General features: G+C 39.3%; 1 protein-coding gene across 1 annotated transcript in view; it reads left to right on the top strand.

Moving 5' to 3' along the window:
- Positions 1 to 22,707, top strand: part of stpg4 (sperm-tail PG-rich repeat containing 4) — an 84,991-nt gene that overhangs the window by 6,146 nt on the left and 56,138 nt on the right. The gene's annotated exons all lie outside the window — the stretch shown is intronic.

The following is a 22,707-nucleotide window of genomic DNA, read 5'->3' as shown; positions in this document are numbered from 1 at the left end:
CATTCCATACAATCAAGTCAAAGTTAATGAACCAAAATTCAACCCTGACCCAAGAGACAGAGAGAAGAGCCAACAACCAGAGCGAATCTTTAAAAGCAGCAAAGAAGAAAGAGTTACCTTTTCCCCGATATAGATGCTTATTCTAAAATATTATTGATTAGATCCTGCCATAGCAGTAGGAACATCTTAATTAGCAGCTTTGTTCCCTGCCTACTACCTACTCTACTGGAGGAACATGGTAGTCCCACATAATCAATTCTGGAACCACATGTCCTTTATTATTGCTAATGCCGCCTTTCTCTCACCACCCTACTGTCTTTAAGAAGAGGGCCTGCTATCAACGTCGCTCTCCCATTCTAATGCTGACTTCCATGACACCCTTCCAGAGCATTCTGTTCCTTCCACCAGCTCCTGTCCTTCCACTTTGGCATGTGCCAGATCTCTCATTCTGCCCTTTCTGGAGGCCTTATGTTGGACTTAACCCTGAATTTTAACAGGTGTGCACCCCTTCGCAATGCATTAATATGTTCTGTTAAGTGTGAGAGAATATATTAATTTAAAAATTATATGTTGAAAGGAAGAATTCAAAATCAGCCCTAATTGTTACTGGAAGCCATTGCAGAGACTCTTGAGATCAGGTGTTTAATGCTTTTGTGCTTCCCACTAAAGTTCAAATAATGAATCTTATGTCTGTACTTCAAACTAACTGCTGTCTGGAAACAGGTTGAAAACCACTGAAGAATTTTACTATATTATCTTTGACTTTTGATAATGCAATAATGTTTGCAAAACAAATTTTCAATCCCTCGAGAGTTCAAGGTTGATAGTATTTTGTGTGTGTCTGTTGGTTGTCCACTTAATAGCAGATTCTTTACTGTTTCTATGTTTTAAAGATAGTAGTTACAGTCATATGAAAAAGTGTGGGAACCCCTCTTAATTCTTTGGATTTTTGTTTATCATTGGCTGAGCTTTCAAAGTAGTAACTTCCTTTTAATATATGACATGCCTTATGGAAACAGTAGTATTTCAGCAGTGACATTAAGTTTATTGGATTAAGAGAAAATATGCAATATGCATCATAACAAAATTAGACAAATGCATAAATTTGGACACCCCAACACAGATATTACATCAATACTTAGTTGAGCCTCCTTTTGCTAATATAACAGCCTCTAGACGCCTCCTATAGCCTTTGATGAGTGTCTGGATTCTGGATGGAGGTATTTTTGACCATTCTTCCATACAAAATCTCTCCAGTTCAGTTAAATTTGATGGCTGCCGAGCATGGACAGCCTGCTTCAAATCATCCCATAGATTTTCGATGATATTCAAGTCAGGACTGTGACGGCCATTCCAGAACATTGTACTTCTCCCTCTGCATGAATGCCTTTGTAGATTTCAAACTGTGTTTTGGGTTATTGTCTTGTTGGAATATCCAACTTCTGGGTAACTTCAACTTTGTGACTGATGCTTGAACATTATCCTGAAGAATTTCTTGATACTGGGTTGAATTCATCCGACCCTCGACTTTAACAAGGGCCCCAGTCCCTGAACTAGCCACACAGCCCCACAGCATGATGGAACCTCCACCAAATTTGACAGTAGGTAGCAGGTGTTTTTCTTGGAATGCGGTGTTCTTCTTCCGCCATGCATAGTGCTTTTTGTTATGACCAAATAACTCAATTTTTGTCTCATCAGTCCAAAGCACTTTGTTCCAAAATGAATCTAACTTGTCTAAATGAGCATTTGCATACAACAAGCGACTCTGTCTATGGTGTGAGTGCAGAAAGGGCTTCTTTCTCATCACCCTGCCATACAGATGTTCTTTGTGCAAATTGTGCTGAATTGTAGAATGATGTACAAATACACCATCTGCAGCAAGATGTTCTTGCAGGTCTTTGGAGGTGATCTGTGGGTTGTCTGTAACCATTCTCACAATCCTGTGCATATGCCGCTCCTGTATTTTTCTTGGCCTGCCTTCCCTGGGTTTAACAGCAACTGTGCCTGTGGCCTTCCATTTCCTGATTCCATTCCTTACAGTTGAAACTCTAGAGTTTAAATCTCTGAGATAGCTTTTTGTCGCCTTCCCCTAAACCATATACTGAACAATCTTTGTTTTCAGATCTTTTGAGAGTTGCTTTGAGCATCCCATGCTATCACACTTCAGAGGAGAGTCAAAGGGAAGCACAACTTGCAATTGACCACCTTAAATACCTTTTCTCATGATTGGACACAACTGTCTATGAAGTTCAAGGTTTCACGAGCTAATTCAACCAATGTGGTGTTGCAAGTAATCAGTATTGAGCAGTTACATGCATTCAAATCAGCATAATTACAAGGGGACCCACATTTGTGCACAGCCAGTTTTTCACATTTGATTTAATTTCATACAACTAAATACTGCTTCACTAAAAATATTTGTTCTGAAAACATCACAGTACTCAGATGTTCCTAGGAAATGAAAGACATACCACTGTTATCTTTTTTGTTGAAAGTAGAGTAAATTATTATGCAGGCTGAGAGGGGTTCCCAGACTTTTTCATATGACTGTATCAATGATTTTGTTTTCAAACTGAACAAAACAATTATCGACACTCTTGACACACCATTAAATACTGTAGATATAAGTGAGAGTTGTCTACATACAAGTGAAAGTAAATGATTTTTTTTTCTAGCAATGATAGCATTTTGGTAGAAAGCAGTAATGGTCCTGGTGCAGAACCCTAAGGGACCATATATACAACTTCAGACAAGAATTACAGAGAACTAACATCTTATTTATGTACAAATTGGAGGCAATTGAACAAGTATGAATTAGGCTACATAGGAAACAGTGCCCGGCATAATTCTCAAGCCTGTATGATACAGTAGAATGGGGTGGTTAATAAAGTCAGACAGTATGCCTAAGTATAATAGCATGGAGAATGTACCTTTTCCTGAATCATGCATTAAAAAGAAAAGTTAAGATTGCTTTTGTGCAGTAACTGTGGTATATCAAACCTGAACCTATTCAAATAGGTTGTGGTTTTTAAGGAAGGAGTATATTTTTGAGGGTACCGTTTTTCAAGGGCTTTGTAAAATATGGTTGAAATTGGTTTATGGTTATTAAATGCTTGCTGTCCCCTGCGGCTCCACCCACGTAGTAGTGAAACAGTACAGACTTTATAAAACAATAAACAAACAGGTATCACTAGCTAAGCAGAGGCAAGGTACCCTCCAAAACGTGGTAGGAGGTAGAGTGACTCAAACAGAGCCTGACGCTTGAGTGAGGAGGGCCCTGCCCGGCTCCCCTTTCCTGACGTCACGCCTCCCCCTCCCTTCGGCCCACAGCCTCTGTCTCGGATTCATGCGAATAAATTGCTACCGGAACCAAACTATGATCCTTACCACAATGAGAGAAGTCGCAAAATCAACCAGAATGCTAAGCAAATTATAAAAAAAACCCCGATCTAAATCTGTTAAGTAGTTCTCTCCTGAAAAGCGCACAGAAAGACAGACAGATGCTGGATTTTATATATAGAGAGAGATATTTAAGTTAAAACTGATTTTTTTTTTTTTCAATATGCTGTTAACAGTGCCCCGATATCAAGGCTTCAGAGACATTCCATGCTAGTAAGGGTTTCTTAACAATATTAAAAATGAGTTTAAGGGTACAAGGGAATAGAATATTAAATTAGCCACTGTTCAGTATGTTACTGTATAGGTTTTTTTTTTAATTTGTGTTTATTTGGAATAGCATTTAAGGTAGTCCAGATGAAAAACTTGTTTTTAATAATTTCATTCATTGATGTTTGTTGAACCTGTGTCTTATTTTGTCTCTAATTTTCACCAGTTTCCTTAAGAGTGCATGAAACCATTAAAACATAATGAGTTTATTTATTTATTTATGTTATTTATTTATTTATGTTATTAATCAGGTCAGCTGACTCCATGAATTCCTTTAAAAAACAACTCAAAACTCATCTGGTCAGGAAGGCTTTTAGCTCTACTTGACTTTATCACCCTTCTCTCAGTTTACTTCTCTGTCATAATGCTCATGTAACCTGTATGTGTGTGTGCGAGACCATCAATTATGTTGTCTGTTAGGCTTTTTCTCTGAATTCACTGTTGTAATCTTCTTTATTTATTTATCTGGTTTGTACAATGCTATATACTGCATACCCTGCTGTTCTTCTTATATTCTGTAAGTGCCTTGAGCATGGGAAAGGCGCTATATAAATAAAATGTATTATTATTATTTATTATTATTTGGATACATGTATTTTTAACTCAAGTTACTCTATTTAAAACCTGTTTCAGATTCAAGTTGCCATCTATCAGTTGGTCTTTACTAGTTTCAAAATAAAGTCAGGGCTTATCATTGTTTAAATGATTTCATTCTGTCATCTAGGTTTGTAGCATTTTTGCTTTTTATCCTGTGCATTTGCTTTGGGAACTCTGGGTATCCTCCCATATCCACAAAGACTTTCAGTTTGTTAACCTGACGACTCTAAATTGACCCCAAAAAGCGTGAGTGTGGATTTGCACCTGCATATGCCTGTTTATAGACATGCTGCCCACCCAGGATTGTCTCCTGCCATGTGCTGCTGCGAAAGACTCTGGAACCAGCAACATTAAATCAAGCAGGTTTATGGATGTGTGTATTTACCTTCTGGCAAGGGCAGGTGAAGGTTGAATGTTATTTAGTAGTAGTGTGAAATTACTTCATTACAAAATTGTATTATTTGACTATTATAATCATAAGTAATTATTAGATTTCACATTTGATAGTGAGATTGTGTTGGATATTTATGATTTTACTAAACCCTAATTAGGTAAGCAGGGAGGCACAGTATTTGTTAACGTTGCTCCTTTCTGCATCATTGGAAATATTCTAATTACCAAGTCTACTTTATCATAGTTCTTAGATAGTTCTCTCATTTACTAAGAGATCTGTAATGTAATGACACAGTTGTGCTTGGCTCTATTTTAATACCCAATATGAACTCCTCAAGTGATGCAGAATCTCCTGCATTTTTAAAATGATTAGCAGATTATCATTAAAAATCATGCCATGATTTATAGAAGAAGAAGAAGATGACATTCACCAGGTGGGCTTTTGTCTAAGGGGATATTGTCAGTGTCCCAAACCCAACATTTAGAAATTAAACAGAGTTCAGACTTTTCCATTAAGCAGACTACTTTGTTTCAAAGATGTTTTGCAAACAACATTTTAAAATGCTAAGATGTACTGGCTATAGTTTAACGCTTATATTTTTTGTGTGCTACAAGTTTATAATGCAGGATACCTGGTAGAGTAAGTAAATTTATGTCAAATTATGTGCTGTATATTTTGGACAGTTTTTTTAAATTTTTTTTATTGTGCAGCATTTATCATGCTCCAACACATTGATAACTATAGATGGGGAAAAACTCTGATTATTAATTTCTGAGTCGTTTGGGTCTGGAGACTATCATGAGAACACTAAGCACAAGATAAACTGTGGATGCAGTGTTAGCCAGACCCAGGACACACTTAAACATACACCCACACTCCCTGATACTGAGCCAAACACTAACAAAGTGTGCACGTTACATGTTCATTTTCACCAAGTCAATGTCTACCACGACCAGTCCTTTTCATATGCCACAGTCATGGACTGGGTTCAAAATTTCATCATGACAGGTCGTTTCTCAAAAACGATCCAAGTTCTGGCTGGCCTTCAACACTGATGACAGAGTAGCGCTGTATGAAGTATTAGTTATGTGTCAACAGAATCCATTCTTGTGCCAGGTCATTGCACATGCAGAATGTTGACTGTTTAAACGAAGTATCACCACACCCAATCTTCCAAGCAGAATCGTGAGCGAAAGAATTTGAACTAGAGAAAATTTAAGGAACATTCCATAAATAGGGATGAAATTTTGATACATTGCTAAGACTCAGAGTTCAAACAATAATTAAAGCAATGGATGCATAATGATTCTCAAATACCAACAAAGTATTGGGAAAATCATATGTATAATATTTTTTTATTACATTGAGGATATGGTCATTAATGATTACATGCTTTAAGGGTGGAGTAGTGGCTCTGAGGCTAAGGATCTGCTCTGGTATCTGGAAGACTGCCTGTATTCAAATCTTGATATTGGCTGAAGGAATCCTGCAGACAACCAGTGGTATCCAAGATTCTGTTACCTTCTAGCTAGAACCAGCGTTTGTTAGGAAGAAGATCTTGGCCCTATCTTAATAAAACTGTAGTATGCCTAAAAAACTTTAAGCAAATAATTACCATATATACTCACGGATAAGTCGGGACTTGATTTTACCATATTATTTCCGGTATTTTATAATGTCAGTCGAATAAGTCGAATGTGAAAAACACACGCTATTGGTACAAGGGAGTATGATATGCTAACACCCACCTGAGAGAGTAACCACGTAGCGCACTGCCTTTTTTTTCTATGTGGGTACGGCAATGCGCTGTATCAGCATGTGCTCCTAACCGCTGTCTCTATTGTGCCTACGTGACCACACGGTAATACCCAAACTATTCCGAAGCAACGTTTGCACTGATTTGTGTTTTTTGTATCTCACACGTTCATACACCTTTATCATAAGAGCATCTCTTATCTGTGATGGAGCGTTTGATCAGAAGAAAATATGAAGCTGGTTTTAAAAATAAAAGTCATTGAAGTAGCGAAAGAAACCAGTAATTGTGCTGCTGCAACAAAATTCAATGTGTCTGAAGTACTAGGATGTTGTACCGAGTTATCCATTATGAACGAGCGTATAGGTCGGGGTCTGATTTTATGATCGATTTTTCGGGTTTCAAGACCTGACTTATACGTGAGTATATACAGTAAGTGAATGATTGAATAAAGTCCTCTATGTATTAGTGTAGTAGCTGTGCAAAAGAAAATCAGCCTTGTGTAGCTTTGTACTGGATTGTGGTGCTTTTAGAACTGTGTTCACCTCCTTCCACTGGCCAGGGAACTTGCAACCCTTTATACATATAAAAATTTGTTTAAAATGACCACACCTAGTATGTTTCCCACCATATTAAAATTACCCAAATATTTAGGATGAGTAAAGCTATCTATATTGTGAACAGGAAAAGCAAACCTTTTTTGTTCTACAGGACACACACCACACTAATGGACCCCTTCAAGTTAGGGAAAATTACTTTTTTATGGAAGTCATGGAGAGTGGAATTTAAATTTAAGGCTAAATCCATCACATGCTCTGAAGCCAGTGTGTAAGATGTCTATTGATTTCAGGTCAGCAGGTCTGTAGTGCTTTCACTTTGTGGGCTGTGTAATGTGGTTTGGGTGAATGCTTTATCTGTTAAACACTGTGACTCAGGCTAATACAATCCTGAAATGATAGGGTCTGTAGTTGCTCTTTGATACATGGAAACTGCTAGCAGGAAGATTTAGCAAATGCTGCATTGAAAATGCTGCTCTCTTGGGCAGCAGCCACTGATCACTTGTTTCTTGCACTTGGTTGCTTCGTTTTCTTTACAGTCAGCTGTTTACTCAGTCATACAGCTCTCCAAAACAAATTACATAATTTTTGGAAAAACTTGGCTGTTTGATTTGGCTTCCACAGGCCTCCTCTCCTGTCACCACTCAAATGATATATTTCCACTGGATTGTGTCAGTGAGTGACACCTAAAATGCTACGTCACTTAACAATTGTTGCAATGCACTTTGTTAATCAGGGAGTGCTGCTCGATTGGGTCAAACAGCAGATATCATTTGTCTGCAGAATTTAGTGAGTATCACTTTGTTACTGTATATGAATAAACAGTTTTTCCTAATCTGTGTCAATAAGTCAGTATCACAAACTGTATCACTGAATTGTGTTAATGAGTGAATAGGTGTTCCTTGAACATCAAAAGTCAACAATGGTGGTCGAATGCAGCAGATGACAACTAGAAGAATAATCAGAACCAGGCAAAAGTAGAAACGAAGGTTAAATTCACTTCACACTGCTCTGGAAATGATCTCTGTCCACACTAGCATTTTCACATCATCTCTGGCTGTATCTCCATCCTCAGTAAACTGACTGGAAACGTGTATGATGTAAACATTCATCTACACTTAGTATGTGCACATTAGTGGAAAAATCCTTGAAGGGATGTAAACTCCACCTGCCATGAGATTTATATATATATATATATATATATATACTAATCGTCCCCTGTAGCTCCGCCCTAATTGTAGTCCAACAGGATAGTGAGGAGGACCCTACCCGGTTCCCTACTCCTGACATCACGCATCCCCCCCCCCCCCACCTCAGTCCACAGCCTCTGTCTCGGATTAGCCCGAATATATTGATCCTGCAAGCAAACTATGGTTCTTAGCACGATGAGAGAAGTCACAAAATCAACTGGAATGTTCAAGCAAATTCTACAAAAAACCTGACCTAAATCCATTAAGTAGTTCCCTCATTCACTAGCTAAGCAGATGTAAGATATGTCCAGAGGCTGGCGTGTGAGTGAAGAGGGCCCTGCCCCCCTCCCCTCGGCCCTCTGTGTCTCTCTTGGATTCACACAAATAAATCGGTACTGCAAGCGAGCTATGATACTTAACATGATGAGAGAGGTTGCAAAATCAACCGGAATGTTCAAGCAAATTATAGAAAAAAACCCCATCTAAATCCGTTAAGTAGTTCTCTTGTGAAAGTGGAGAGACATACAGACTGACAGACAGACGTTGGATTTTTTTATTTTTTTATATATATCTATTGTGGAACCTGACCCGGACACAGACAGGCAGACACATTCGTATTACCCCACACACGTTTATTTACGTTTTCCATTATACAATAATGCACTCACAGACCCCAATACCCCACAGTCCAGGCCTTATCACAATGCCTGCTCTCTCTCTTCTTCAGACCTCCTCCTTCTCTCCTCCAGAGACCTTGTCCTTCTTCCACCCGACACTAGTTCATCTCTGAAGGGAGGCGGCCCCTTTAAATAAGCACCTGGATGTGCTCCAGGTGTGTCCCCGGCAATCGTCCACCGACATGCCCCAGTGTGGCGGAAGTGCCGGCTGTTTCCCCGGAAGCACTCCGGGTGTCCCTGTTCCTCTTCCCCCCAACACTTCCTGGTGTGGCAGAAGTACTGAGGTCCAGGGTCCTCCAGGTATTGGGGTCCCCCTGGTGGTGACCACGGGCCCCTACAGGGTCGAGCTTCCTAGCTCTGTATCCACGGCTCCCAGGGCGGTCGCCCCCTCGAGGTCTGGAGGAGGCACAAGCCCTCTTCTGGTCTTCTCGGGCGTCCCGGCTGGGTACCACCCCCATCCGTACCACACTAGGCGTATGTACATGGCAACCTATTGAGTACAAACAGTTTGATGTTATTAATGTTAATGAAAAGATGCAAAAACAAATAAAACAATCCCTTGCGGTTTCCATTGATTTTTAATGTAGATGAAGTTCTTGATTCCTGAATGTAGAGAAAAGCCAAGCAAAATGACACCTTTTATTGGCTAACTAGAAAGATTACAAAATGCAAGCTTTCGAGGCAACTCAGGCCCCTTCTTCAGGCAAGAAACTGAAGTTTCCTATGTTTATATACACACTCTAGGACAAGAAACAACATTGGTAAATATTGAAATGAGAGATTTTGAATGTAAAAAATTAATAGATTCATTCAGGCTAGGGTTAATTTAACAAGAGAGAAAAGAACAATGTATTGTCAAGATCTCTGGATAAGATAACTGTCCAACAAAGTCTTTTGAAGTTTGTAATGAGTTTTTTCAAAACAATGTGGGTCTGTAGACAGGTTGTCTGTCATTCTGAGAGATGTAAACACTCCTCATATCTGGCCATAAAACTCTTGTCTTTATTCAATCCATGTTGTAAAGTATTAAATTTTAGCATGAGTTTAACTTCCCATTCTTTTCTCTCTTGCTGTGTTTTGAAGTTGCCCATGAGCACTGTGACCTTAAAGTCCTTCTCACAGTGTCCATGGCTGTTAAAGTGGGCCGCCACAGGAACATCTGTGTTGCCATGTTTAATGTGGAACCTGTGTAAATTCATTCTCTGGCGGAGTGTTTGTCCAGTTTCTCCCACATAGAGTGCAGTGTCAGGACATTTCATGCAGAAAATTAGGTAGACTACATTAGATGATCTGCAGGAAAATGATCCCTTGATGTGATGTTCAAGTCGGCAGTGTGGTATAACTATACGGTCTGTATCATAGATGTGGGCACATGTTTTGCATCTTTTCTGTAGGCATGGAGATGTGCCATTTTCTGTTGGTTCACTTAGGGAGCCTCGGACAATTAATTGTTGAAGGTTTGGTGGTTGTCTGTATGCCAGGAGGGGAGGTTCAGGAAATACATTTTTCAGTGTTTGGTCATTGTTTAGTATTGGCTGAAGTTCTTTTATAATTTTTCGAAGTGTTTCAAGATGTGGGTTGTAGGTGACAACAAGGGGGATGCGATCCTTGTTGTCTTTGTTTTTATATTCCAGAAGGTTGTCTCTGGGTATGGCAGTAGCTCTTCTTATTTGAGCGTCTGTTGTTTTCGGGGTGTAACCTTGTTTGATGAAATCTTGTCTGAGCTCCTGCAGTTGCTGATCCCGGTCTGTTGGGTCTGAGCAAATACGATTGTACCGTATTGCTTGGCTGAAAATAATGGAGCGCCTTATATGCTTGGGGTGGAAGCTATCATTTTTCAGGTAGGTCTGTCTGTCTGTCGGTTTGTGAAAAATAGAAGTTACAAGGGTGTTGTCTTTCAGTTGAACGGTGGTGTCAAGGAAGCTGACTTCTGTTTTTGAGTAATTCAGCTTCAGCTTTATGTTGGGGTGAAAACAATTATATTCATTATGAAAATGGAGGAGGTCCTTTTCACTGGCAGTCCAGATTATGAAGATGTCATCTATGTAACGGAGATACAACATTGGTTTTACGATGCACATTGACATGAAATCTTCCTCCAATTTTGCCATAAAAAGATTTGCATAGTGAGGTGCAAACCGACATCCCATTGCAGTCCCCATTTGTTGTAAGTAGATTCCTGAATGTAAGTGTTTGACCAGCAGACACGGAGATAAGGAAAATAAAAAACTCCTACTCCCTCAAGTGAGGATCGTTTGACTATATCAATAAGTAGCTGTTGCTAGATTATTTTAATGAGTGTAGGTTACCAGGCCAGAACATAGAGTACTTGTAAATGTTTCAGGAGTATTTCATTAATTGACTGATTCTAGGATGTAGCAATGAGCCCATGCTGCTTAACTGTAATACTAAGTGAGTTTCACTCATTTCTACTGCAACGAAAACTCCCATAGTCACATTCTGTTTATCTTTCTTTGAACTCTTTTCCTCACTGCTAATGAAAGTGGACTCGGCATCGGTAGGTGGAGCGGAAGGTTTAAATCTCCTATAGGGTTAGGGGCTTCCTATAAAACTCCACACCTACTAATTAGAGTTGCTTCTCAAGGAACCACACCACTGACTCCTCTTCTGCTCATTGAGGCTGGGATCCATGTTGGATTTTGTCCCACCAACCCTTAGTGTTAGAAAACAGGGTTACTCTAGACACATTTAGGAGTCATCTTCTGTTATCTGCAGGCTGACCACCAGTACTTCATGACATGAGCTTTAATCCTCAAGATTGCCATGTCAGTATCCAACTCTGACCCAAAGAAACTCATTCACTTCCATGTGATCCAGTTGTAAAGCATTATTAATGAAGCTTTATATTTATTAATTAACTATTAATATAAAAAATAATACTTATTTGGCTGATGCCTTTCTTTATCCAAGACGACTTACACCATTTGACATACAGTTGGTTCCATTTCTTTTGTTTTTCCAGTTGGAGCACAGGCAGGTCAAGTGACTTGCTCAGAGTCTCAGTGTTACTAGAAGGACTTGAACCCACAACCTCAGGGTTTGAAGTCCAAAGCCTTAACCACTACACCACATATTTAAAATGTACAGTACATTTGTGTGGGGTTCAATGTAGAAAAGTGCTATATATAAAGAAGAGGCAGTTAGTTTATTTGCTCTCTCTGATGTTTTCGTAGCATATCTTTCTCGGGCAGTGGCTGCAGTGACAGGACATTCTGCCCACTGGCAAGTCCTATCTAACTACTGTGTCATGTAGAGGTTCTCTCTAATTGATAATGTGACTTTTTATATTTTTTTCTCCATCCCCTGAGAGACTATTTTCTTTTCATGTGCCACCATGCTGGCACTTCAGCCACTGGCAACGCTGTGCCAGCCAGGTAGCCCTTAACTGTTGTCATTTTTAATTTTCATACAGTGGGTATCTCAGAATATATTTGAAGTTCTTTACAAATTATGCAGCCGTTTCCTGTTCTTCTGTAATGTGAAGTCTTTCCAGCTGGGAATGATGATACTAAGACATGTCCCATAGGATGCATTTTTATTGTTTTCTTTATTCGACAAGTCCATTCAGTCAACATTTTTAAAGACTTGTTAACTTTGTAGGGAAATGAGTCTTACTGAACCACGTCATTGGGTGGTTTAGTGAAGCGTCAATCTGTTTTAAAGCTCTCATTGTACATTTTCAGACAGGTAACAGTATTCCCATGCATTTATTTTTAAGTATTGCAATACAGTGTGTGGTACCCGGCTGGGGTTCATGCCCGGCCGGGATGCCCAGGAGGACCGGAGGAGGGCTTGTGCCTCCTCCAGAACATGAGGGGACGTCCTCCCTGGTTGCTGTGGGGGCCACGGGTACAGAGCTTGGAAGCTCTACCCTGCAGGAGCCCGTGGTCACCGCCAGGGGGTGCCCCAATGCCTTGGGAGCCCTGGACCTCAGCACTTCCGCCACACCCGGAAGTGCTGGGGGGAAGAGGATTGGGGACACTCGGAGGACTTTCGGATACACTACCAGAGCTTCTGCCACACAGGGGTGTGGCTACAGAAGCTCCTTGGGATGCACCTGGAGTCCATCCGGGGTGGATAAAAGGGGCCGCCTCCCTCCAGTCAGGGACAAGAGTCGGGTAGAAGTGGACGAAACTTGGTGGAGAGGAGTGGAGGCGGACCAGAGACTGTGAGAAGGCATTGTGAGTGTGGCCAAGGACTTGAGGGGTGATTGGTGCTGCTGCACTGGGTTTGTGCTCACCATTGTAAATATTAATGTGCAATAAACGTGTGTTGGGTGAAATTATGACATCTACCTGTCTGTGTCCGGGCTGTTCCCCAAAAGTGATACAATACAGTGAACACACCAATGAAAATGCCAGAATTGTTCACGAAGAAACATTATGGATAGAAATTGTAAGGTATAATAGATTAGTTATAGTGCTATTGGGTTATTATCAGGTAATAACAAGTCAAGTCAATTTGGGGAGCATGCACTGGTACAGTGCGTTGCCGCAACCACTACACGACGAAACAACTCGGGTTGGCAACACCCCAGTCCCTCCCTCCGAAAATGACCCTCTATCTGCCACTGCCAGGTGTTATGTGGGTGACCCCTTGGCCTGGTCCAGCCAGTAATAACAGTATAATAAAAATATTAATGGGAGTCTAAGATGTGGATGTAGCCATTGTATAACAGTCATAATCAGCAAATTCTGTATTCATGAGAATGACTTGGGTGATTGAAGAGAGACAGATTCAATCTTTTATTTTAAAGCACCACTGTGTTATAATTTTTCATTGACCTCAGTTAGTTAGAAATTGGATTGGTGTCAGACCTCATTTCACCACAACCCAGGAGTAATATGCCCAGTGGTATAGTCTTAATTTGGGCAGCACCCTTGTTCTCTCTAGCTGTAGTCCCATGTGCACACTAACAAGGTAATAAAGGCCCCCCTTGGCCCGTGGCCCACGGTGGGGTTGGATCCAGCTGAATCAATGCCAGAAGCAAACAACAAAGAAGAGCGTAGAACAGGTGCATGGGGTGTGGGTTTTGGTGCCCACGTCAAGATCTGAATACTTCTGTCATGGAAAGTGTACTGCTGGTCATACCCCTGTTTTCTGTGCACAGTTAGCTTTAACAGGAAATCTAACAAAAAGGACTCTAGTAGCATTCTTCAGAAACAAGTTGTGACAGGCAGTGCGGTCTACCACATGTAAGACACTTGATTTTCCTGTTGTACTGATTTAGGCACATTGTTTGTGTAAATTGTTTTCGAGTCGGGTTCCACATCAAAAAAGCTACGCAAATTAAAGTATAATTAATTTGAAAAACCTGCAACACAAGAAAGAAACATATACTCGTATGTACTGTATATTTATCTTAGACACTTGTGAAAAAATGTTGTAAAGCAGGAATGCTTTCAAAATGGTGCCATGAATACAGTAGTTTTTTATTAATCTAGAAAATACAGTAAACAGAAAAAAAAAACAAAATGTAAAAGAAATCAATATTTTTTGTGCCCACCTTTTTTGCCTGAAAAACAGCAGCAATTCTATTAGGTACTCATGCATGCAGATTCTGTGTGAATGTGCATGGTAGTTTGCTCCAAGCCTTTTAGAGAACTTGTCACAGTTCTGTTTCAGACTTTGGCCATCTTGCTTCTTTCTGCCTCTGCAAAGAATCCCAGACTAGCTCAATGGTGTTGCAGTCAGGGCATTGTGGAGGCCATTCCATCTGTCGTAGGATTCCCTGTTCTGCTTTTCGTTGCCAATAGTGTTTTATGATTTTGGCCATGTGTTTGGGGTCTTTTTCATGCTGCAGAATGAAGTTGGAACCAATCAGACATGTTCATGAAGGTATTGAATGATGGATAAGAATCTGCATGTACTTCCCAGCGGTGAGGTGGCCATTAATTTTGAACAAATCACCAACTTCGTTTGAGGAAATGTAGCCCCAAACCATGCTTCACTCTTGCCAACAGACATTCTTCCATGTAGCATTCTCCAGCCCTTTGGTGGACAAACTGCTTTCTGTTAGAGCCAAAAAGGCCAAATTTTAACTCATCAGTTCAAGGTATAAGATGCCAATGCTACACAATGACGAAACGCTGAACAATGTATTTCCAGAACCTCCCATCCTGGCATACAGACAACCGCCAAACCTGCAGCAACTAATTGTCCGAAGCTCCCTAAGTGAACCAACAGAAAATGGCACAACTCCCTGCCTACAGAAAAGATGTAAAATGTGTGCTCACATTTATAATACAGATCGTGTAGTTATACCACACTGCCGACTAGAACATCGCATAAAGGAATCGTTTTCCTGCAGATCATCTAATTTGGTCTACCTCATTCTCTGTATGAAATGTCCTGACACTGCACTCTATGTGGGAGAAACTGGACAAACACTCCGTCAGAGAATGAATTTACACAGGTTCCACATCAAGCATGGCAACACAGATGTTCCTGTAGCAGCCCACTTCAACAGCCATGGACTCAGTGAGAGGGACTTTAAAGTCACAGTGCTTATGGGCAACTTCAGAACACAGCAAGAGAGAAAAGAATGGGAAGTGAAACTCATGCTAACATTTAACACATTACAACATGGTTTGAGTAGAGACAAGAGTTTTATGGCCAGAGGATTGTTTGTATCTCTCTGACTGACCCGGACAACCTGTCTACAGACCCACATTGTAATGAAAAGCTCATCAGAAAGAGTTTGTTGGACAGTTATCTTATCCAAAGATCTTGACCATACATTGTTCTCCTCTCTTACTTAATGAATCTTAGCCTGAAGAGGTCTATTCATCTTTTACATCTAAGATGTCTCACTTAAAGGTGTTCCAATGCTGTCCTGGTGTCCATATAAACACAGGGAATTCCAGTTACCTTATGTAGGTCTTACTTGAAGAAGGGACCTGAGTTGCCACGAAAGCTTGCATATTGTAATCTTTTTTAGTTAGCCAATAAAAGGTGTCATTTTACTTGACTTTTAACCTCAGAGGAATGGCTTTACAGCTGTAATTCTTCCGCTAAGACTTTTCTGGACTGTAAACAGATATGCCCAGTCGCTGTGGTCTCTGCCAGACAACTTGCAATTTTGAAGGGAAGTCAATCTAATGTGTGTCTTGTTTTCTGCACTCCGTTTAAAGTGGCCAATGCACACCCCTGTGTTTCCAGGCCTCAGCCTCGTCCACTTGTTTGACTTCTGCAGATTTTTGGCCATCATATCTGGAAACGCCTGACTGCAGTGAACTGTCTGCTTGGGAGAGACTTTGATAATAATGCAGGGTGACCACTTTGTGCTTTGCTGCTATGCTCACTTTTGCCATAATGTACAATTTGCTGGCAAACCCTCTATATCTATCACAAACTCACCTTTTTAATATGGTTGTCTCGTGGCCAAATTTATTCCCTCTACACAGCTTTTTAAGTTTCACTTAATCACTTTGTTTCAACCTATACTTTATGTTATTGATTATTGGCATCTGTTTGCTTTATTTGCTTAATCTAGCACTGGACTATATGTATGTATACTGCATAGTGCTCTATTACTATGCTAATTTCTTTCTTTAAGGACCTTCACATATCTTCTTGTAAAAGGAATCTTTGGAACTGTAAAATACACTCTATTGACACACAAATCCAGAAGACATAAAATAACCACCTAAAAGAAATATTTTTTGTAATTATTTTTAAAATATCATTTTTTAACTCAATTAAGTCAATTAAGATTCACACAGCAATATCCTTTAAGCTGTATTATGAAAATTATACTGTACCAAAGAGGCACAGTGATTACTGCTGCTTCTTCATAGCTTTTATTCAGTTTCTGGCCTGGCCATTGTCAATGTAAAGTTTGCACATTCTCTACATGTACATGTTGGCTTTCTCTAGTACTTCAGTTTCCATCACTTTCACTTCAGAGAGCCAAACAGAAATATAAAGTAACGGATGAATCTCAAAAAACCCACTGTTAGTCTTTTAATGTAGTTGTCTGAATATGCCCTACAACAGTCTGATGTCTTACTTAAAGTTAAGTTACAATAAAAAATATCTTCTTTTGTTTTAAGAAATGAGCTTAAAAATATTTATTATCCATGTTAATAAAAGGATAAATGTATGTGTGTCTGTGTATCTGTGTGTCTATCCTGTTGTTATGTCTCTGTCATTCCAAAAGATGGTGCATCACAAGTATTTGTAGTAATAAAATACATTGCATTTGTCATTTTAACAAATGACGCATTGCAAAAATTAATTCTGCTTTTAAAAATTCCATACCAAATAGCGTATAACAGAGGCATATACATTGCATTTGTCATTCCATCAGGTGGTGCCTCACAAACATATGGAGGGATACATTTTATTACTTCAAATGTTTGTGATGTGCCATCTGTTAGAATAACAAATTATTACCACCTGCATTGCAAAATACATTCCAATAGATGGTACACTGAAAAGGTTAAAGCTGAGGTCGACATCGATTACTTAAATTTCAACTTGTCTTAGATAAGTAGCACAGCTAATTCTTTAGGAATCTGGTATCATGTGTTTTTGCTGGAACAATAACAAAGATACATAGGATGCCCCAGAGTTCCAAAGAAATTTGTAAAAATGTTGTGAAATATTAACATGAAGAAACACTTCCGATTAATAATAATGACCGTAGAGTATCTCATTATCATGGAATTAATTTGCATGTAGACCTGAATTCTCTAGAGTTCAACATCACTGGTAATATTTTAAAGCTTTGCTTTTTTAGCCTCAAAAAAAGAATAATGAAGGGGAAAACAATCACTTATAAAAGACCTCCTAAGAGTGTTTTTATTTTTAAGAAGTGCAAAAAAAGCAAGTATTCTGTTTTGCAAGTGTTTCACATGAACAATTATGAGCAAATATGTTTTAAAGAACACCAGGAATGATGTATATCTATAATAATAATAATAATAATAATATCAGAGGTATCCATCACCTGAAGACTAACTTTGAAAGGCTTTACATGAAGAGATGAGATGGTGGTGGAGGACTTATTGAAGTAAAATCTGCCTATGAACCATCCATCGTCGGCCTAAGTGACATTAAACTAGGTAAAGACAAGTTTAATAGGCTAGTTAAAAATCATGATGCTGGCAAAGGTAAATATTCTCTCCAAAAAGAAGTTGAAAAAATCAAAGAGAAATACTTGAGGCAAAAGACCGAAGCTCAGAATATGGAACTTCAGCTAAAAAACAACATCTGTAAAGATAAAATAGAACTGCTGAAGAGCAAACCACTACATGGAAAATTCTTTCGAGACTTGGGAAGATCATTTGTCAATATGCAGGTGTCTATGCAATGGCTTCACAGTTCCCGTCTAAAAGGAGAGACAGAAAGCTTAATTATGGCAGCACAGGACCAGGCACTTAACACTAAATACCACCAGAAGAACATCTTAAAACAGCCAGTAGACAGAAAATGTTGACTGTGCAACAAGGCAGAAGAGCATATTAGTCATATTGTTGCAGGCTGTATAACACTTGCACCTACTAAATATACATAAAGACATAATAAAGTAGCCAGTTATGTACACTGGACTATGTACAAGAATGTAGGGGTACAAGTGCCAGACAAGTATTACAAACACCAGCCAGAAAAGGTCATGAACATCAACGATATCACCATCATGTGGGATGTTCCAATAACAACAAATAGAACAATCCCAGTGAATCATTCTGATATTGTGCTGCATAATAAGAAAGATGGAACCTGCCTGTTGATCGATATAGCCATCCCAGACGACTTGAACATCATGTTAAAAGAAACTGAGAAGATCAGTAAATACAAGGATTTGGAAATCGAGATTAGCAGGATGTGGAACTGTAAAACTAGTAATAGTTGGAGCATTAGGTACATTAAAGAAAGATCATGATGAAAACTTTAAGATGCTCCCAGGCCATCCATCAGCTAGTGAAGTGCAAACAATCACACTTATGGGCACTGCACACATCCTTAGAAAGGTATTAGGGTAAATCACTTTGGCTTCTTGTTGTAGCCTGGATTTACCAGGTAATACAGCAAAGACATCATGCGAGAGGAAACAAACACTGAATAATAATAATAATAATAATAATAATAATAATAATAATAATAAATGTTCTCCCCGTGTCTGCGTGGGTTTCCTCCGGGCGCTCCGGTTTCCTCCCACAGTCCAAAGACATGCAGGTTAGGTGGATTGCCGATTCTAATTTGGCCCTAGTGTGTGCTTGGTGTGTGGGTGTGTTTGTGTGTGTCCTGCGGTGGGTTGGCACCCTGCCCGGGATTGGTTCCTGCCTTGTGCCCTGTGTTGGCTGGGATTGGCTCCAGCAGACCCCCGTGACCCTGTGTTCGGATTCAGCGGGTTGGAAAGTGGATGGATGGATGGATGGATGGATGGATAATAATAATAATAATAATAATAATAATAATAATAATAATAATAATAATACATTTTATTTATATAGCACCTTTCCTAAGCATTAAAAAATGCTTGAAGATTATTCTAATTAAAGGGTGGTATGATGGTGCAATGACTAGCAATATTGCCACACAGCTCTAATAGCCTAGATCAGAATTGTGGCTGAGTACTTCCATTCATTTTCCTATAGGACTTTTCATGACGTACAGGCTTAAACTTATTTGCAGCAAAAATGCACTAAAATGACATTATTAAACAATTAAACTTTTGCATACACAAGTACAAAATTTATGTTAAACACATTAAAGGCAAATTGATCCTAGCGATTAATAGTTCACTAATAGTATAACTGAGATATGCCCATTTGACAAAGGAGTAGAGGAACACAGGAGAGTACTGAGAAGAGAAGCTGAACAGAAGAGGGTCCGTACAGTTCACCATGATCGCCAAGCTTTTATGTTTTCCCAGATGATTAAGACGTGCAATTGAAAGAGCAGCAGTTGTCTGTATGGAGACTGAACACTCTCCAAGTGTCTCTGGGTTTTATCTACTCTTCATTTTCCTTCAATATCCCAATAATTTGGAGGTCATGGTGACTGGTAATTCTGTACTCATCAGAGAAGAGTGAGATGATGCACATGTATGTATGAGTGTGTCCTGCGAAGGACTGGTGAATCATCTAGTTATGGTTCTTGCTTTGCAGAAAGATGAATACTTTGAATTGGTCATACTGTGATTCTAGTGTTGAAACTTCAGGTCAGCCTTTCTCACAATATTTATAATAGTAACTTGCACATTCACACATGTAATAAAGAGCTCCACCTACCTATGCACTACATTTGAGCTGGGAATGTCCTACATACCTTTAAAAATAATGAAGATAAATGACTTTTATGTCAGAGAACCGGTTTGGTGATCCTCCATACTTTCATAATTATTTAAGCAACAAAATTCCACCCTTTCTATCACACTGTCATAACTGATTGTGGGTTCTGCTTATGGTATGGTATCTCTTCCACATTTTACTTGAAAGGTGGAAATGATAAGATAGTAAGACCTGTGTTTGTGTTTTTGTTTTTTTGCTATGAATGTTTTATTGTTTTTTAGACAAGTGAAGTTAAGAAAACAGAGTTTTCGGAAGGTTGAGAAGTGGCTGGCTCCTAAGATTAAAAGTGATTAACTGAAAGCTTGAAACACCTACACGTCAGAGGAGCTGGAAAGACACACATGTGTTATTTTCTGTACATCTTACCTCCATCCACCCAGGTTTAGGTTTGAAGGGGGTGGCTGGTGCCAGTCCTAGCAATTTGGAGCTCAAGGCAAGAACCAGCCCTGAATGGGACACCTTTAAATCATAGATACTCACTCAACTAATTTATAGTTCTCACTTCGAGCAAGTAATGTAAATATTTTTAGGATGTTTGAGGAAAATCAAAGGAACATGAGGGCATTTAGAAAACTTTTATATTCCACATAGGCAGTGGCCAGGCCTGGTATCTGAACCTAGGATTCTGGAGATGTGAGGCAGCAGTACTAATCATTCCGGCACTTACCGCCAATGCATGAATATTTATCTGTGTTAAAATTTTATATAAACTTGCAACACTTTGGATTGCTGTCTAAATTCATTCTTTAAAAGTATGAGGGGTGTTCAAATACAAACAGGAATTTATGAGCTATGCTTTATTTATTGAATACAATGCAATGACATACACACTGTATTTCCATATAGTCTCCTGCCACTGCAATCCACTTATTCCAGCATGCAGGAAGCTTCATAATCCCACAAGAGAAGAAGTCTTTTGACTGCATGTTGACCCATTCTTGCACAGCATCAGTAACCTCCTCATTCGGCTTGAATTTCAATCCTTCCTAAAAGTTCCTTAAGTGGACCGAAGACATGATAGTCCCTTCTCTGAATGACTTGTACCCATCATACATTGTAGAGTGAGAGAGACACTCATCTCCAATCTGTTTCTTAAGTCTCAAATAAATCTGAGATGGAATGACTCCTTCATTTGTCAAAAAAATAAATAATAATTCGCTGTGGAACACTACTGTGTACCTCCTGCTTCGACATGTTGATTACAACTGACAGGAAGGGGGGAAAGAGCAGCTAGCACTACTAACGACAAGTTCAAAGATGCATGCGTTTGTCCAAGGAGTCATGTCTACCTTGTACTCTTTATAAGAACAGAGCATGAAAATTCCTGTTTATAATTGAACACCCCTCATAAATCCCTAATTCTTTTATTTTTATTAACTATGCTAGAGTACTCCGTCCAGGCTCTATTCTCTGTGATGTCTTTTTGCTCCTTGTTGTGTCTCATTTCCAGACAAGGAATTTATATCAATTACTGGCCCTCATTTCAAATATTCTACAATTAACAGCAACAATAACAGTTTATTTTTGGATACTCAAATCACACAATGAATGCCTCGAAGGGCTTTAACAGGCCCTGTTTAATTATCAGCTCCCCAGGTTTGATAAGAAATAAAAACCTTGCAGGAAAAAATGGAAGAAATTTTGGGAAGGGCAGCTCAAAGGGTGACCCCCTTTCTTGGTAGGTTAGGTGTGCAATGGGTGTCAAAAAATAGGATATAAACAACGCAGAAACCCGAATACAAGTGGTCCTCTTCTCAGATGGCCTATCTGTCATTTCCACCTCAGAAATACAAGAGTACAATATAATCTGTTCTTGACATGCACTCCTAGCCAATAATTCTCAAGGCAAAATGCAAGAAAAGATAAAAAAAACAACAACTAAATACCAAACTAGCACACATAAAGATACAGATTTGTCAAAATACACAGAAAATGGAAAAAGAGCTGTGTAGTGTACACAGCTAATCATCAGTGCCAGGCAGGATATGGTAGACTGAAGTAGTGAGTCTTCAACCAGGATTTTAAGATGCTGAGACTGAAGGGACATCTCTTCTATTAGCAGGCAGACCATTGCACTGCTTCTGCGCCCAGTAACTAAAAACTGAACCTCCCACTGCTATCTTAATAATCCTTGGAATCATAAGCAGGCTGGCATCTTGAGATCTTAATAGGCTTCTAATGTGCACTTAACAAGACGGCTCAGCAGACGACGTTCATTTATAGCCAAATTCTGTCAAGTACCCTTCCGTCAGGACGGACTCTAGCTTCCCACACACCTGACCAAAATGTTTTTTTGAGTAAGTGGAAGGAAGGAAATATGTTAGCCTGCATGATGGCTAAGGTACTGTACTCATAGCTCAGTAGTGTCCAAAAATAAAATAAAATAGAAAAGGTGGAAGAAAACATGTTGTTTCCCTGATGTTTTTATTTAGCATTATGTTCTGTCAAGCTGTGAAGGTTATGCTTTTTTATTGACTGGCTAAGCATTTAAACCTACAGATTGATAGCAGCCCACACTGCTGTTGTTGAGGAGGCGTGATGTACAACACTGA

The sequence above is a fragment of the Erpetoichthys calabaricus genome, chromosome 15 (assembly GCF_900747795.2).
Source record: "Erpetoichthys calabaricus chromosome 15, fErpCal1.3, whole genome shotgun sequence".
Lineage (NCBI taxonomy): Eukaryota > Metazoa > Chordata > Cladistia > Polypteriformes > Polypteridae > Erpetoichthys > Erpetoichthys calabaricus.
The sequence above is the reverse complement of the archived record's forward strand: the minus strand, read 5'-3'. Positions and strand labels throughout refer to the sequence as shown.